This window comes from Chroicocephalus ridibundus, chromosome 2 (genome assembly GCF_963924245.1).
Source record: "Chroicocephalus ridibundus chromosome 2, bChrRid1.1, whole genome shotgun sequence".
In the NCBI taxonomy this organism is placed as follows: Eukaryota; Metazoa; Chordata; class Aves; order Charadriiformes; family Laridae; genus Chroicocephalus; species Chroicocephalus ridibundus.
This window is the reverse complement of record NC_086285.1, coordinates 32893046-32906055: the sequence shown is the minus strand read 5'-3', so window position 1 is coordinate 32906055 and position 13010 is coordinate 32893046. Positions and strand designations below refer to the sequence as shown.

General features: G+C 41.9%; 1 protein-coding gene across 2 annotated transcripts in view; it reads right to left on the bottom strand.

Annotated features, from left to right (window-relative positions):
* The window catches only part of BZW2 (basic leucine zipper and W2 domains 2), a 60622-nt gene extending 47726 nt beyond the window's left edge, over positions 1–12896 (bottom strand). Inside the window, exon 1 of one of the 2 annotated variants that reach the window (XM_063324951.1) lies at positions 12742–12896. The gene's annotated coding sequence lies outside the window, so the exon portion shown is untranslated. The remainder of the gene's footprint in view (positions 1–12741) is intronic. The other variant, XM_063324950.1, reaches the window with a different exon arrangement.
* Between the last annotated feature and the right edge of the window lie 114 nt (positions 12897–13010).

Here is a 13010-nt window from a genome sequence, read left to right as displayed (position 1 = left end):
CCATGCCTGCTGCCTCCTCCTCCTTGGAGCGGGCTGAACATTTTGACAGAACACATTAATTTTGGTGAACAAACTCCTGAAGTGGGGGATAAAAGTACTCAATGCTCAGATTGCTTCAACCTGCAAACAGTTATTTTCTAGGCAATGATGGATACAATCCCTCTCAGATGAAGCCGAGATAATTCTATGGCAATAGATAGTCACTCATACCCACAAGTTCACTGTTGAAAAAAAAAAAAAAAAAAAAAACGGGAAAAAAAAGAAAAAAAACAAAAAACACAACCCAACAGTGCATGGCACAGGGTGCCTACACAAACAACTATTATCCTGGGTGAGTCAGAGAAATAGCTATTACAGGCTGAACATGCAGAGAGGGGGCACAGACTTGCTAAGCTACCCACTGCTTGGCAGCTCGCACACCAGCGCTCTCAGCCTGACTTCAGAAAGTCATTTCTTCACCCCTGCATGGAAGCCTGAAAGCTCTTAGATGGATTCATGGAAGAAGAGTCTATCAAGGGCTATTAAACATAGGGATGTTACAACCTTCTAAGCTGAAAATTGATGTAAGTATGACAAGAGCACGAAAGAAAGAAATGTAGGACTCCCATCTATCTATATTTTTATACTATGGCATCTTCCCCCACACCTTTTTTCTCTCTCTTCCCCCCCGCCCCCCTGCCTACCCAACTCCACTAGCCACTTTCAGAGACCAGACTCTGGACCAAAGGCCAGTTCCTCTCAGTAAGTTCAGCTTTGGTATGAGGTCAGGTAACTTTTAGGCATCATGTATCCCACGTAGCTCCATCTCACTCTGTACTTCAAGAAAAGCTGTCTCTTAAATCCACAAAAGCACAAGACAAGCATTGCTCACCCATGACGGCATTATCCACTTGGAAGTACTACGCCAACAGCACTCAGAGCTGGGTGGCAATTCAGAGAGGCCAAGTGAAGAGCAGTAGTAAACAAAAATGCCAAGAGGACTGACCTGGGTCAGCATGTTGCATTACTAATTTTGTAGGAGGACTTAAGGTTGCTTCTTTTGAGATGAGGGGAAAACATTGAAATTATTTGTCTTCAGTGATGAAAACAAAAACCTTTGACCCAGTCTGCATAGAATACTGTGATTCAACCCACGTATTTCTTCCCAGTGATTGAGGATGTCCAGCGTTGTGACAGTGAGCATATTGTAGAGACTGGTAATAGGAATTACATTGGTATTGTGATTGAACTGTGTACTGCAATTGCTTGATTTTGTTACATGTAACTTACATTTATATTGTGTTTTCAGTATATTTTGTATCACTCTGCTAAATAAGAAATCCCATGTAACATCAACTACCTTCAGATAATTAAATTAGATAGCAAACATCACACCCTCCACGTGTGCAATACCTAAAAGAAGCTAGACAGAGAGTACTGGACCTCGACACTATTCACACATCAGAACAAACTAGGAGGTCAGTCTTGGTTTGGTCATCAAGAAGCTCAAATGTTAAGCTATCATGGATGGCACGGTTTCCTCTACTTTGATATACCATGCATGGACAGAGCCACTGAAGTGCTCAAAACACCACACCTTCTCTCAGTTTCAACAGTTCAGCTCCCCTTTTCCTAATCTTCTTCCATGCTGTATCTGGACATAAATGACATTAAATGCAACACTTTTCTGAAAATATAAATGCATGAAACCAAGAATGTGTCTTTGCTGGTAATCCAGATTCAGAAGACTTTGAAGTCCATCCAACTAACACAAATAATTCACACTCTATCTATAAACACAGCATTGCAAGCAATAGATATTAAGAATGCTATGAATGCATCTTGATAGTTTTGTTCCTGAAAACGATGTATTTATAAGCAATTTTGATCATAATTGCAACCAGATGAAAACTCAGTTCTCGAAAATACATTTATATACACAGGTGGCCAGAATGTCAGATTTAAGAAATACTGCCATGAAAGGAAGTTAAATAAAGTAGCAATATAAATCACGCAAGCTAAGAGGAAAAATAAATTATCCTGTTGCTTCACTAATTTGTATCTATTTTCCAGTATCAGCGTCATGCGCTAACAGCATAATCACATTACAAGAAGCTAGTAGAAGTTAGTGAGAGACATCTGCTTCAGCCAGATGTAGACCAGAACAGATATATAATATTTTACCCCACTCCATCACAGAGGCAGCAAATCCCACCTGCGGACACTGCTGTTTACACTGCAGCAGTTCCTGAAGTGCTTCGTGCCCACGCATTAGCAGTGGAAGCACGGACACCTGTCAGTCAGCTCAGTCCAACGCAAAACCCAACAGTTTAAGTGATGCTCTTGGTTGTGAGGACCACTACCTATTTTGCTGTCAATCATTTTAGGAGGCAATCAGCTAAGTCAAAACCCATAATCACTTTTCTTGACCAAACAGCCAACTGTCAGAATCCAAAAATGGGGGGCACTTGACCTAATTTTAGAAATGAATGACAACAGACACCCAAATCTGACCCTGTGATCGTTGCCTCTTTTCACCATCAATGGAGGAACACACATTTCCAGAAAATAACTTATCTAAAATTTTCTGCTTGCCCATCTTAGGGGGAGATCTTCAGGAAGTCTTCAGCTTTAGGCACTCTTTAGATATTTGAACTAGATCAAACTTCCTCCATCAGTTTCTACAACAGGAATTCACACCTGCAGATTGGCAATCTGTGCAAAAGCGAATGACAACTCGATGACAACTGAAAACATCTCAGGCAGAGTTAAGAGTTTAATTACGCACCCAAAATTAACAATGGGACAATTACTAATGGTATATTTTGCAGTTCTGTAGTTAATTCAGTAGACCTGCCTATTTATCTTTCTGAAATGGTTCACAGAACTTCCATCGTTGGCTGGGAAGTTTCAAAATCCAGGGTACCACAAAGAACAGGCTCCGCATCGGACCACAAACACTCACCCGCACCCAACCCAGCTTCTGAAGCCAAGCATTACTGCAGGGGTTATGGATTTCTAACCAGAATAGGTTTAATATCTTTTTAAACGAGCATAAAACATCACTACGTCAGCCAGCCAGGCTTCCTTTGGTAGAAAAAGCATATATCCGCTTTGCGGTTGTTTGGGCTGTATCAACGTCAGCTCGGCACAATGATATTTGACATTATTAATAAGGAAATCTATTTCCTTCTTTACAAGATCATTGTTCATGCTCTGCAAAGACCAGTATCAGCAACCTAATTTTGCAGATAACCTAATAAAGGTTCCACCGAATGTATGTGTGTAGGCGTATGCATACATATGTACATGCAACAGAGTAAGAATGCCAATAAAAGCGACATTAGATTTCTACAACCCACTTCCTACGAGAATGCAAGATATGAAGAATTTAAAAGGTTTATGGATGGAGACAGCTAAAGGATTGATTTTTTTTTTTCCTGAACTGAGAAAACACAATGAAAGGCTTGGCTGGTTTCTCTGAGGACTTCAGAAAGATGTGCCAGTTAACCTAGGGCTCTTGAATGCAGATCTAGAAAGGGATTCTACAAAATACACTAACTTTCAGTGAAAAAAGGGCATACGCTTTTCACTTCTACACCTCCTGTCCTTTTGACAGAAACAGCAGCTTTCAAAAGCCAAAAAACCATTAACAGCTACTGCGTCTATAGTACAATAAGGAAAAAAAAATAATTCTAATTTTAAGAAGTGAACTGATGCTGAATTCCAAAACGTAGATCTGTTCAGCCAAACTCAAAGTGAATGAACTGACTGTTAAAGCCCGTGCAGACCAACACATTTACATCCCACCTCAAATGTTGCTGTGCCTAGTTTGATATGCTCTGTAGAGTTGAAAAACTAGAAAACCTGGCATATGTTCTTTGCTAATGGAAGATAAAATGCAAAGGTAATAGAAGGGCCAACCTAAATTTATTTTTAAAAAAATCTAAAATAAAAGAAAGCAGATATTCAACATGACTCTCTATCGGGGGCTTTGCAACAGTAGGCAATGTTCCTGACAATGCTGCAAAAACAGAGTTGATATTTCAGAGTAAGAATATGTTGATATGAACTTTTATTAACCAATTGCTGAGAACACCAATTAAGGTAGTCATTCAGTAATCTAATAACCTAGTTATTAACAAAACCAGAGTAATTTATACTCGGATTACAAAAAATTAAAAAGTAACAAGGGATGTTGAAAAGAATAAATGGGGAACATCTTGGTCTACATTACAAAGACAGCGCCCTTTTCCCCATCACCAACATCTTGCTCTCCCTCAGCTTCAAAAGATTTTTTGGGGTTGTCTCCTCATACCATAACACTGCTTTTGCAGCGCTGATACCTACCCGGTCAGACTGAAAAGGTCTGAGAAGACAAGGCAAAGGGAAATGGGAAAAGAATCAGGTCTTCCTCTAAGCAGGAAATAAAAGCCACTTAGGGAGGGCACTAAGCTACTAAACTAGTCCTAGCATCAAACAGGCTACCCACGAAATGCTTTGGCTTGACACATTTGGCTTCAAGGAGCTGTGGATCACTGCTTACAGATGAAAGTTCAAGAATCACACAACTTCATCACATGAGAGACTCAATAGTCTGGTGCCTTGATGATTGAGTAGTGTAGGTCACCAAACAACCAGTCCACTATTGTAGTGAAGGATCTTGGGAGGCACAACTGCAATGCAAATAAATTGACATACTGATGGCAGGGCACGTTGGGAAGAAGTCACCACGACTTTCCAGCATACGCCTACAAACATTTTAACAGGAATACAAAAATAGAAAATATAAAGCCCTTCCCTTGGCTCCTTTGGAAAAGCATATTATGACTATGTTTTCCTTTCTCTAATTCAAGTAAAAGTCTTCTAATAAAGTTCCACAAAACAAGAACCAAAGATTCAGGCGGCCCTGGGGACATGCTGACCGGGGCCTGTTTTGGCCACAAAATGCAGGAAAAAAAACCCATCTCAGATGGAATATGGAATTCAACAGCACAACACCGGGCTTCCAAAGCACTGGCTGATGTTTGGGGATCCTCAGGTCTCGGTCACAGAAAACCATGCATTAAGATAACATAGTCAAAGCAGACCTAAGACAGAAAGGAGACTACCGGCACAGGCTTCAGGAGCAACCTCAGAGAGGTGCAGAGACACGGGACAAAACCAGCAACAAGACTCTAACCAAACTCATCATATCAACATTGGCTTGTAGGGTTGCAGTTTGAGAAGAAACTCACCATCCCCTCTTCTTCTTAAAGGGTTGACTGCTCCTTGAGTATTTAAAACAAAAAACATACTTTGTTTTTCTAATTTCCTATTGCTTGAGGCATAAAATGGTAGTGAAAATAAATGACTAGCCCTGTATCTGCTAATGCTCAGTACCACATTACGAAGATTTAACCTCCTGTGCCTTATCAGAAGAAAAATGACTAACATATAACTTGAATGCACTGAATGAATATTTCCTTTTAAAAAAAACATTTCTAGAGAAGTAGGGGATTTTATTTATGGAAACAGAACCTAAAAATGATCACTTCAGATTACAAATTACAAACGGAACTGCTTAGACTTCTTTTTCTACATGAAAAGAAAACACATTTAAGGAAAACATGTGAAATAGTGGTTATTAAAATGAAGTACAACCCCAAAGCCATATTTAATTGTTGTGCCTGCAGTAGTTGAAGGAGTTGTAGAAGGGCGTAACTCGCTGCGATTCAAGACATCACAGGAGATGCTTCCTTCCTGTGTCCCTGACCAACCTGTCTGTCGCAGACTGCGTCTAGCATTTTCCTTGCCTGACCTGTCTCTCCTCAATTATAATTCTCACCAGAGGTAATCCACTCCTCTTACAGGCTGACTAAAAGCAATAATCTTTGTCCACTAATATGAATCTGCAATAACTGCAAGCAATCTCTATACAAAACTTCTCCATCTGACCTAAGAATAAGTCAGCTTTTGCACAGCAAATCCTTATACGGTACTTCGAAATATGCCTACGTATGAAGTACTCAATGAATTTAAAAATTCCTGCAGAAAACTCTATGTGAATACCACGGCAAAACCACATTTTTAATTTCAAAAGCTCTTAGACACATAGCAACAAACAGCTCTTATAAACAACATCCCTATTACAGTTGGAATTACCGATTTAGTTCCTGGAAATATTTTCCTGACTTCTGGGAAATTTAAAACCAAAATACATAACTCGACAAAAGACAATTTGTTTTATACGGCACATGAGGAAGATTTTTTACTATATTAAAACATACTTAGTGATAAAAGCATATCTAAAGATGGAATGGGAACAAGACTGAACAACAGGGGGGAAAAAGCTCTTACCACATGTATTAGCCATTACCCAGGTTTCAGCTTCTGTACTGACTCGTGACCAGCTTACCTCTTAATTACTTTCCCTTTGCCTAGGAAGTACGCACCAAGCACCTCCTAGTCCTGCAATCTGATCTACATGAGCTGCCACTTGCACTTATTCAGCCCCATCACAAAACTGTGATCCAAGTCAGAAGGTCTACCAGCAATATGTTAGAAATACATAATTTCCCTTTATTGTGCTTGCACTATACAACCACACTTTACAGAAGACCAAAGCTGTTAAACCCTAAAACTCGAGCGTTTCGTTCTGCTCTCGGCTTTACAGCACGTAAGAACCTTGAGGAGCACTATGCTGCTGTAAATATGGCCACCACACCACTGTACCCATCCATTTGGTCACTGGACTCTCTCTCTAATTTGCTTTTTATTTTGGAATAACTTTTATTTTAACTTTGCAGTCTCTTACAAGACCTAGAGCTAGATTTAAGAGGTATGATACGGCAAGTTGAAAAGGTTTTCAGGCATGCCAGAATATTATTGCACTCCACAGACTTCTCTCTTTAGAAGAAGCAATAGATTTTTTCCATTTGTCAATTTTTCTCTCACACACCAGCGGTACCTCTGAGTGATCCCTGAGTATCCTAGTTATCTTTGAACAGATAATTACTATTTTAAATTAACAAGTACACACTGCTGTACTCATATTTAATCAAGAATGGATCACACAGAAGAAGAAATCAAATCCACAGTTTAACAGGCAACATGGCAGTTCACCGGTGAGATTTATTGCACGCGACATATCAGAATGGAATTACTTTACCAGTAGGCTCAGGCAGTGAGACAGACATAGGTGACAGCCTATTGCCTTATGTGCAACACAAACAAAAGAATTCTTGAATTTGAACAGGAGGAACCAGGACAGAAAATAAGCTGAGGAGTAAAAAATGATGTTTCTTAAAGCAAACTGAACTTAATAGCACATATCCATTCAACGCATAATGTTATTCCTCTGTCCTAAACAACCACCTTAAGCCTGCAAATGTACATGTATCTGTACATGACTGTATTACGTTAGCAGAGCTTAAATAAACATATTAAAAAATTACTCAGAGTTTAGATCAAATTAGACAACTGCCTCCACCATTCTTCACCAGATAGAAAGTTTGATTGTCACTGACTAACTGCTGCTGACACATAACGCTCCCAGGGACTTTATTTTTCACAGCATCATACTCACAATTCCCAAAAGGTGGAGTGGGGTCTATACATGCTGTAAAGTTTTTCAAAGTTTTTCTACATGAAGGTGTGTTTCCTTTACAGCTTTATGTACTTTTATTTATTTTACATCTCTGAAGCTTTGAATTTATTTTAGCAATACCTGTCTGCAAAGCCATTGCAAATCAACTCTTACAGAAACTGTGCTAATGCATGACTGGGTTACTGCCAACACTTGCAATGCTTAAGTGGGAAAAAACTTGGTCTTGCAAAAGTGCTCAACTGGCCCTCTGATACATATTGCTCTGCAGTCACTAACCACATCTCAGACCTTTATCAGCAAAAAGCTGCTTGTCCTATTACACTCACAAAAAAATTAAAGTATCTACCTACATGGAATTAATTTGCATGAAACAATTTGTTTAAAGCTTGGATTTTTCTTAATCAAAAAGAATCATAATGACTTAAAGTCTCATATGAAAAACCAAAAAGGTGTATTGTCTGAGCAAGCTGTTCATATCAGGACCATCTAGAACAACTAAAAGAATATGAAATCAACCTGCAAAGGAACAATTTATTTTTTTTCCCTAAATTACAGATACAATGTTGAGTATATAAATGGAGCAAGGGGTGCACATATCAAATATATGGTTTTGTTATGAAAGTGAGGCTGATTTTTTTTAAAGAGCCTTTTAACCATCTAGTACAAATGCACGTTTATCTAAGGCACTTACCATTGCCCTCATCGTAACAATACCTGAGTGCCTCAAAATTCCTTCTTTGCACTATTAACCCTCCCTTTCTGTGGGATGATTATGTGAGTTTTCCTTGCACAATTAGCAGTTAAAGATATACAAGAAAATAAAAGCATATACTCAAAAATACACTTTGCAGCCAATACAAATGAACTCTCAGGCAGTTTACTGTAAAGAAACCTCTATAGCTGGCTTCTATGCTGGCTATAATCAGGGTGCAAACCCACCAAAGCTGGCTCTGCTCAGTCAGATCAGGTCTCGGGGCAAACCACCAACACTCGTGCTAAATCAGACTAATAAACCCTGTCAGGAGGACCATATCCTTATGTGAACCTTCAGGTCCCAAACTGGCACTTTTGCACTGCTCTGTCCTGTATTTCCCACTGGAGAACATGCTCATCTCAACACCGATTACCCAATAGTCCAGAGCACACAATCCCTTGGAGGATACTTCAGTTCAAGAGAAGGTGAAGAGAGCACCAGTCTCATCTTGCCAGACTTTGGATATAGCTAGAGTCAAATACTGGGATTTGCTCCTGAATTTCAAAGTTCCAGGCTAACTTTGTGCAAGGTCCCACAGGGAATTGGTAGCAGATGGAGATATCTCTCTATCCATGTCTCAGATGAGCACCCTGGTTATAACAATACCCTGTCATTCAAAGACATAATACCTATTGTGTTCAAACGCGTATTGTGCAGCCAGTCTCTGGTTGCTTTCAGTTGTTCTTTTGTGGTCTTTTTGTAATCTATCTTCTGGTACAAAATAAGACTTGGCAACATTGACAGATCGTATCATAGGTCCAGTGGCTGTCCTGAGATCCAAATACAGATGAAACCTAACAAGCCCTCCAGTTACAATAAAATAAAAATACTAAGGAAGTCAAAGAGTTATACAATGCCAATCAACTGGGGGAAAAACAGTGACCTACCCACAGATTAGTATCTGAGAGGAAAAAACAGAGGATGTTTCTAGCGATAAAAAACCCTTAAACTTGCATGAACTTGAATTGATCTAAATGAATAATCCTATTAGATATGCCTCACTTTGTCCAGGAGATAACTATCAGGATTGGAGCCAGCAGGACCAAATCCTGGTCGAGGTCTGTCTGAAAGGCTCAACTCCACGTGAAGGAGATTTCCCATAGTCCAGACCATGCAGGAGACAGAACCATTTTACAAAAACACACCTGAGAACCATATGAAATGGCTTTTATATAGGAAAGACTAAATAGACCTAAGACTTCAGGTTGCCAAAAAAACAGCGGCGGGGGATAACACAGGTCTGTCTAGGCACAGATGCACACTAAGGGTGAACCAGGAACAATTCTTCATCGTCTCCCAAAACAGGAACTGGGAGTGTAGGGGTGGGGAATCAAATGAAACTGTGAAGTAGCAGGTTCAAAAAGAAAAAAAAAAAAAAAAAAAAAAAAAGAAGTTCCTTTTTCAAGCATCTGTGAAAGTTATAATCACAGAATGCTGCAGACACTAAGTTTACCTAAATTAAAAAAAAACAAAACAAACCACTACAGGCTGTCAAATACAAAGGTAAACACAAAGGTACCAGTTCTTTGCTGAGGAAGTCCTTAGCTGTGAACCAGTGGGATGGGAGCTAGGAGAATAAGTCATAGGAATATCAGTACTTGTTTCACCCATTCTGCTATTTTTCCCTAGATAAAGTGTAGTGGGTCAGACCAAGCTTCTCATCGTGCCAAGCCCAGGCACAGGAGGAGGCTATAGGATCTTTGATGCATGCTACCATTAGCAGAGAGCAGAGTACGTGGTCATAATTCAAGCAAGCCTCCAAGACACAAGCAAAGGTTAGTCACTTGAGAAAAAACAGTTTGAAACCAGTGAAACCAGTTCAGTATCTCCTTTTCCTCTCTTCCATGTCCGAAGACTGAGAGTTTCATGGTGCACTCTCCAAGGCATAAGGCGGTCTTTTCTCCCCTAGCTTGACCCAAGAAAAAGCTTATTGTTTTGCATATTCACTAAAAGTGTATATTACTCAGTTAAAGAATTCTTTGTTATTTTCTTGCATGAATCTTGCTCTCAACAAGTGCGAAAACCATCAGGTGTTTAGGAACACCTATACATTGATTACAACAGCCATCATAAATTCCCACAAGCAGACCTGTACACACTAGAACCAGCAAACCACAGGGAAAATTGTCACCACTGGTACCTACTTCACAAATCGAAAGTACAAGATGTATCACCTGACAAGGAAATATGGAATTTTTTTATATGTAATTCTTATCATTTGAAATCTAAACAATATATTGAGTCGCAGTGAGGTTAACATTTCCTCTCCCTCTGTAATACCCCAAACTTAAATTATTAATTATTACACAGTAATACTCACAACTTAAATACACAAAACAAACAGAAGCAGCAGACAAAAGAAAATACATTAAGAGGCAAGACACAAAGGTACAGAACATTTTCATGTTCCAGTTCCCTGCTCTAACACAGACTCCCTGCGCTGCCTTGGAAAAATCACTTGCTGCCTCCACGCTTCAAATTCTATACATAAAATGGAGGCAATGCCACTTCATTACCTCATCACGATCTCGCAAAGATAACCGAAGATTGTGAAATGTCTGCAAACTACTGGACTGAAGGTCATACAGAAGCCTTCTATAGGTAAGAAGACGACACATTTTTAGCTAGTGTTAAAGTATTTTATTACTTTTACAAATGGAGCACTCCTGCAGACTTAGTCACCAAGTGAGCTCCAGTGAGGCTGCCAAGGAAAAATTGCGTTTGCCTGTTCACTCTGTGAACTAGGGTGCAATGACAGTACTGACATTCTCACATTAAAAGAAAAGAATGTAATATGCATACTTCTGTACACTGAATGCCTGACAGGGTTTGGGTTTTTTTTTGAAATATGAAAGGAAGCTTGTAGGCTCTTGTTATTTAATAGTGTCACAGAGATTATCAGCATACTATAATATCACAAAATTTGTTCACAGCGGGTAAAATTCATACCCTGCAGCGAACCAACAAAAGACCACTTAAGCCCTAATTTCAGCTTTCACGGTTGAACCAGTGACAGACTTCTGTTAGCACTACACAGGGATATCTTTCTGGACCAGAAAATAAAAAGCACTTTTGTCTTGAGGGCACTTCTTTCAAGACTTTTTTTGTTTCCCACAAAAAACGTCAAGGGAAACTGTTATGATCTTAAGTCCAAAGCACTCTCTCTTATTTACACTTGTTGATTCAAGTAAAACTAGACGGCAGCACATCCGTGTATTTCTGTGACTTTTAAAATCAGGAAGACACACAGAATTGGACTGTTTTGCTGGAAAAAAAAAATCATATCAGATTTTGGGTTTGTATCCAAATAGTTATGAAGATACACTAGATTCAGAGAGGGTGCTCTTCTCTCAACCAGGAAGCATACAGCGGGACTTCACCATTTCTGAAAGTCCGTCAAGCAATTAACAAATGTGAAAACAGAGAATAAGATTCGTATTTAAGAGAGATTCCAAGAAATAAGCAGCCAGGAGATGACCTGCAATTACTATGGAAAGAAAAAAAAAAATCAGCCTGCCGGTAAGGCTACGCCTTCAGAAATTAGTTACAGGAAAAAAAAAAATTGGTTCCTTAAAAGACAGGATATAAAAATTTTACACTGAAGAGTAGGACAAAGGAGGGTAAAAAGTAGCACCGTGCCCGAGGGTTCTGCTTCTCCCTCTCGCAGACCCGGGGGCAGGAATCGCGGCGGCCAGAGCCCCTCCTGTCCCCCGCCGGGACGCGCGGGATCCCCCTGCGCCCACCCCGCCTCAGCCGCAGCAGCGGAAAGTTGGAGCCGTAACAAAGATCGTTTTTCCACCGACGGTTTAATTTTAGAAAGGCGCTAACAAAAGGCAACGGCTCCGGACACCTCGAGCGCCTCGCTTCCCTTCCCAACGCACCAAAGTCCGCTTCCTTCTGGGGACGCGATGCCGCGATACAACCACGGCTTCAATCGGCCGCTTCAGGCGAAAAAACACCTTTTACTGCCTAGAACAAAACACCCCGCAAACCGATGCCACAAAAAGGCAAGACGGCAGCCCCCGGGGAAGGAGGGAAGGGGGGAAGGAAGGGTGGCCGGGCACCGGGGCTGCCAGCTGCGGGTGCCAGCCCGCACCGCCCGGCGCCGCCCGTCCCGGGGCCCCGGGGGCTTCCAGCGGGCTCAGCAGCACAGGACCTTCCCCCCCCGCGCAGCGACGGGGCAGGGACGCGCACAAACAGCCGGACAGCGGTATTCCCACACGCCGGCACCCCCTCGATCCCACCCGGACCCGCCATGGCCGCCGCCACCGCCACACAGGCCCGGCGCCTCGCCCGCCCGCCCGCCCGCCCGGCGCTGCCCCGCCGCCGCCCGCCGGGGCAGCACCACCGCGGGGCTGAGGAGCCTCTCCCGTCCGGCGGCGGCCCAGCCATGAGGGGCGGCTCGCCCGCCCGCCCGCACCTGTCGGGTGGTTGCGCGGTCCGGGGAGGGGAGGGCAGGCGCGACGGCGGCAGCAGCGGCGGCGGCGGCGGGAGACAATGGAGGAGTGAAGGACAGACACATTGACACACGGGCGCCGCTGCGGCCGCCCCCTCCGCCCGCCCGCACCACTCCCGGCACCTCCCCGGGGGGGTGCCAGGGGGCACGGAGGAGGAGCCGGAGGGAAGCCAGAAAGAATGGGGAAAAGAAAAGCAAACCCCGTTTCTCAGCTTCACAAATAGGGAGAAGAG